The sequence below is a fragment of the Alosa pseudoharengus genome, unplaced genomic scaffold, assembly GCF_046254945.1.
Source record: "Alosa pseudoharengus isolate Yale_2024_CS ecotype anadromous, Long Island Sound unplaced genomic scaffold, YU_APseudo_1.1 YU_APseudo_1.1_scf_3, whole genome shotgun sequence".
In the NCBI taxonomy this organism is placed as follows: Eukaryota; Metazoa; Chordata; class Actinopteri; order Clupeiformes; family Clupeidae; genus Alosa; species Alosa pseudoharengus.
In genome coordinates, this window is record NW_027468718.1 from 29,494,951 (window position 1) to 29,501,351 (window position 6,401).

A 6,401-nucleotide genomic window follows, 5' to 3' on the forward strand; every position below is an offset into this window, starting at 1 on the left:
AGGCTACTACTGGGTGTGGATTTTATGTGTTGGATTAATATAATTTATTCCAGCTGTCATCCTGCATTAAGTCTTTAAATGACATGGGATGTACAGAGTGAAAACCATGATCCAGTCATGTCTCTTATGTCACTATGAATCAATGGGGGATAAATAACAACATTGTCCCACAGGTTAAATGTATTGGTTGGACCCATTCACTTTTGCACTCTTCATCTATGTCTGATATCAGACCACGTTAAAGGCCTCTCACTTCTAGTCTATTTGGCCTGCATCAACGTTATTACTGTCACTGGTATGATCCTGATTATTACTTTTAACAATTGTTGTGTGTCATAGTACAGTCTTTGTCGACTTTGCCTCTGGAAACTGCTCTGTGTTTTCATGCGCATTTGTGCACAAAATATTGTTTGTGTTTGTGCTTGAACCTGCAGTCCATCATACTCATCACAAAACAAGGTCACAGAGAACTACTCAGAGCACTTCATTAATCTCCTATAAAGTAACACTGCCGTATCTTAACAAAGACAGAATGTTGCAGACACTCAATTTGCTTTTCTTGCATTACATAAGTTGATAGCCTACATGTGGCTTCAATTTAATCAAAAAGATTTGTTGACAGTGATGCTTAATATTTTGTGATGTTTGAATAGACTATTTCCATATCATAGCCCACTTGAGTGTTTTTAAATAAAGTATAGCATTTAAATGAAACAGCTGAACCCCATTTATTGATCTTTTTCTGGTATGCAAGGAACAGTTCTGATAAAAAGAAAATGCATACATTTTGATACAATTAACTATAATCTCAACATTTGACATTTGCGGTTATGATTTGACATGATATGATACGACAAAATGTAATTTTGAATGTTCATTTCTTAAAGTTTATTACTTCTCTCCAGGACCACTTGTTCTCTTTTCCAACAACAGAGAACCGGCTCCATTCTGGTTCACGGTCCAGATGTTGAACCATTTGGAGAATTTCGACTCAATAAAAGGTGGGTTCGGAAAATATAATGTTGTTTTAGAGCCGGCACCAAAAATTAGTTTTTCCTGTGAACCAGAGTTTGCATGTCATTCTACAGTTCAGTTATGTACGCAACATCCTCTGTTGATGATGCATGGTTCCTGGTGGAAATGCAGACTGGTTCACTATAGCATCAAAGTTCAAAGAATTCAAGAACCAATTCCCTGTTTGTACAGAAATGTGATGAGAATACAGACTTGACACTGTCTCAACACATTGAGCCAAATGTCAAAGTCTCTCGATTCTGTTCCATTCTGCTCAGTCTTTACAGAGAACACACACATTATGGAGTTCATCCCCTGCATAGACAATTTGCATTTCTTGAATCTACAGCAAACAGGAGTCTGTGCAATAGGGAGGCCCAATCGAAGATATAAAAAGACCAATATAGGCCTATATATATATATATATATATATATATATATATATATATATATATACACACACATATATAGGCCTATATTGATCTTTGTGAGGAATTCTCAAGTAATCTCAACTGAAATACCAGGTGAGCTGATGATTGATGGGGTGCTACTGGCTCATCAGGGATGCACATTCAAAATGTTCATGGACATTGAAAATCATGGTTGTTCTTCACTCACTTGTGTATGTTCATAGACAGTGGGTGTATAATCTAAATCTAAAAAAATGACGCTAGTCAACAAAGTTTTTTTTTAATAACATATGCAATTACTGGTCTTGTACAGATGGGGGCAGTAAAATATCAATAAAGGCAGAGCCGTATACAGTGCTCTAAATGAAGGCAGCACCTACGGCTCTGAATAAAGGCATGCAGGGCTGGGGCCTTTAACCATGGATATATTTTGTAGACCTAGACAGAGTGAGAAAGTACCTTCTCTATCTATTTTACTGGCTGGTGCTAGACTAGCTACTTCAACCAAAAATATCCCTAATTATATATTACAGTTTTTGCCCACTTTTTGCAAAACTTCGGCTCATTGTGTCAAAACTTTACACACAAGCACACAAGACGCAACACTGGGAAATAAACCATTCACATCTATGTCGAATTGAAACTCAACAATCCATGTCAAAATGTCACTCTGATGACAAAATGATACACACTTGCATCATATGAATACACTTTCAGATTAGCAGCAACACACTACTTAATTAAAAACACTGCGGTTTTTAATTTTCACTGCTTTTATTCAGTTTATCAGTTAGCATTCTGTGAAGCTCAATGCAACACTTACAGTTTTTGTTATGTTTTTTTTTCAACAAAGGTTTTGACAAAAAACAAAAATTAAAGTACTGAACGGTTACAAATGACAACTCAATAATGTACATCACAGTATTTACAGTGCAGTAAATGCAGTAACGCAAAAATAAAACAAAAATGCACTACTGTAAAACAGGCTTAGATGTGGTGGACTCTGCCCAGCTTCCCTTATTGTCAGGCCATGATTTATCACATGATCCACCAAAGTTTCTCTAATATCATCTGAAATATTGTTCCGTGCATAGCATCTTCCACCACCTCCTACTCCTCTCTCTCTTTGTCTTCCTCTTCCTCTACCTCTTGTTCTCCCTGCCTTCATGTTTGCAAAGTTCTCAAAATGGCTCAACTGAGGCCTATTTGTGGCTGGCTAATTGGTGTTCAGTTTTGTAAGTAAGTATTTTCATATGTGTGTCTAAGATTTCAGATGTGTTTTATATTTTGAATAGATGTGTTGTCCCAATGGTACATGAGATTTCATTTATGAACGAAATGTCTTATTTATGAAATAGTGTGTAGTGTGCAGGAGCAAGTGCAGAAAGGTGCAAGTGTGTTGCAGAATTGAAAGTGCAAAGCAGCGCTTTTGTTTAAGGTATGGACACATTGTATTTAAATCATTGAATGCCAAGCTGTTTTCGGGAGCTTTGTCCGGAGTGCCAGCAATCTAGACCATTGTTGATGATTTTTGTACAGCCACAGCATATTCTGTGTTATAGCTATGAACACATACAATAGCTCGATTAAAAGGTGAGACTTTAAGCTCTCGGTGGGTGCAAACCGTGTATTTCTACACGCCTCTGTTCCTGAGAAATCCCAAGCTAAACAGTTTTCATCAAAATCGCTGTTTTTTTTTCTAGAAATGGAGATATAACGTCTTTCATGAAATATGAAGTGTTGCCACTTGTGTAAACTTTCCGGGAAGTGATCAGCGAGACCTGGCGAGACTGCCACCTATTGATAGACCCACGAAAATGTCCTGGTTTTGACCTGACGTGCATGCGTCACTGATTCGACCCAAAGCGCCAACCGAGTTATGATAAAATGTCCAGATAAAATGTCCAGATTGTGCGTTTTCATGAGTTTTCGATCGTCATATATTTCATTTTCATTCATCACAGAGTTCCCAAAATCACATATAAGGTGTGTTAGAGTGTCTAGTTTCGTAATTAAAAAAAAGCTAAAAACGTATTACGTTTTTGGCACTCAACGCATGTGTCTATAGTGTTCAAGCAATTGGCAAAAACTGTAATTAAACTATAACATATTCATAATTAACTAATGCCACCAGGTGCCACTGCCAATCCACCTAGACAATAGCCTATACTCTTGTGTCCACCATATATGGCAACTAATTGGCTTGTTTGTGGAGCACATGGGATGCTAATTTTAAAGGTGTTGTGTGGCCAACCATGAAACTAACTGGCTGAAACTAACTTTTAACTATTGAGTCGGAGTGATGTCATAGGTAGCAAAGGATTTTCCTTATTGTACGCAACAGGATGTGAAGACATTTTGTTTGTCATATTGTCTATAGAGTGGTATATAGCCTACATACAACACAGTCATTATGTAAGTTCTATACATTCAGCAAGTATTGACATTGATTGATATATATCACCAAGCACAGAACATCGGGCTCATGGCCACAGCTTTTGCCTGAAGCCATGAATGTAAGGAGACTAATAGGCTTCCATTTCTTCCTTCAGGTCACTTCCCCCATAATGTATGTGGTTCTAGCCGCTTCCTGAGGGTCTGTGGTGCATATGATTGACATGCAATCTAGCATTTTCCCCAGGGTCAGGAGTTTCTGCAGTATTTATAGAAGATTAGTCGAGATGAGAGATCTCATTTTTTCCACCTTACAATAATAAGAAATTCCCTTACTGCACTCATTCTCACGCTTAACAAAGCGTTGGTTATTAACAAAGCAGACTTGCTCCCACCTATGAATTGCTGTGCTAAATTACTGTGTGTGTATGGGGGGTGGGGAGCGTCTAGTTTTAGCTTTAGATGGGGTGGGATAGGGGGACGATAATGTCTGTAGATTTTTTAGGACTTTGTGTATCTGTACTGTATACTGTAAATACTTTGTATTTCATTGCGCCATCTATCTGCCCAGGGACTACGGCCGGAAACTAGACATCTAATAATGTTTTTTGTGCACTGTCCCTGTTCAAACTAGATGTACCGCAGAGCGGTACAAAATATGACCGCCGCCCAGTCCAGCACATTTTTTCCACAAAAAGAAATCACGCTGAAAGGCCTATATGATTCTAACTGTCTCACTAAATTGCATTATCCACACTCAATTCTCACTGGTATCTGCTAGACAACAAGTACCAAAACATGATTAGTTCATAGATTTCACATGTAAAATTCATTTTATACAACCCCACCTCCATCTTGCCTGTTCATAATTCTGAGAAATTCTTGATTGTTTGTGTTATGTTTATGTTATGTGTGTGGGTGTGTGTGTGTGTGAGTGTGTGTGTGCGTGCTTGTGTGTGTGCCTGCGTATGTGCCTGTGCATGCAAGCGTACATATGTCTACTGTGTGAGTATGTGTCATACGTACTGTATGATTACTGTGAATGTATGTGTGTGTGTGTGTATCTGTTTGTGCACATGTGTGCACATGAAATGGGTTAACATGACCCCTGGAGGCAAACATACGGAAAAAAATGGTCATCCTAGGCCCTACAGTTCTCAAGATATTCACAGAGAACTGTGTCTGCCCTACCCTCCTTTCGGGGGGTCCAGTCCAGCGGGGGGGCTACAGATCAAAACGAAAAATGACGGTTCCATGCTATCCATGTGGGGGTACATGCCCACAAAGTTTTGTGTACCCCGGTCTTTCAGTGTCCCGGGAATCCTTGTTGGTGTACGTCATTAAATGTACACATAAATTATTTTATTGTAAGGCCCCCCATGAACGAAAGTACACAAAACGTGGCATGCATTCGGAGGGTGTCATAATGATCCTACACTTTTAATTTTGTGCAGTTTTGACCTTGTCAGCCAGAGATATTGTGATGAAAACACCAAATTTTTTGCTTTTTAATTTTTAACTAGGTGGCGCTATACATGAAATAAGTGGTAATGGGATGGGTTGACATGCCCCCTTAAGACCAACATACATAAAAAAGGTGGACCTCCTAGGCCCTACGGTTCTCGAGATATTCACAGAAAACTGTCTCCGGCCACCTACAGGCCAGTTGGTGTATAGTAACATAAATTAATTTATTGTGTGGCCCCCCATGAACGGAATTCCACAAAATTTGGCGTGCATACAGAGGGTGTCATAATGATCCTACACTTCCAATTTCGTGCAGTTTTGACTATGTTAGGTCACAGATACCTTCAATTACAACACCTCATTTTTACTTTTTTGTGTTTAACTAGGTGGCGCTATACATGAAATGAGTGGTTATGGAATGGGTTGACATGGCCCCTTGAGATCAACATACAAAAAAAAATGGTCCTCCTAAACCCTACGGTTTTCGAGATATTCACAGAAAACTGTGTCTGCCCTACCCTCCTTTCGGGGGGTCCAGTCAAGCGGGGGGGCTACAGATCAAAACGAAAAACAATGGTTCCATGCTATCCATGTGGGGTTACATGCCCACCAAGTTTCGTGTACCCCGGTCTTTCAGTGTCCCGGGACTCATTGACGGAAATTTGGGCATGCAAAAAAGAAAGAAAAAAAAAGAAAAAAAAATTCTGACTAAACCTATATGACCGCCGCTTCGCTGCGCGGCGGTCATAATAAATACATTACAATTACAAAAGCTTTTTACTCTTCATCAAGTGACAACATTTATTTACATTACATGTTTTATTTAAAAAAAAGTACAAAACATCACTGTGAAAAGAATAAACAGTCACAAGTTCAGTCGCACCAACAGATTTATCGGAGGTTATTATTCATTGAAAACATGTATTTAATACAATGTCTTTAACCTACTTTCATAAACAACGTCAACAGTTAGCTAGTTTGACAGGTAGTCTGTCTATTCTTCAATATTAAGACTACACCCACTGAATAGAGATGCTCTTTTTGCATCCAGTCATAGATTACACAACTAATGTAGCACTCCAAATATTGCCTACAAAAATAATATCTATTGTTTCT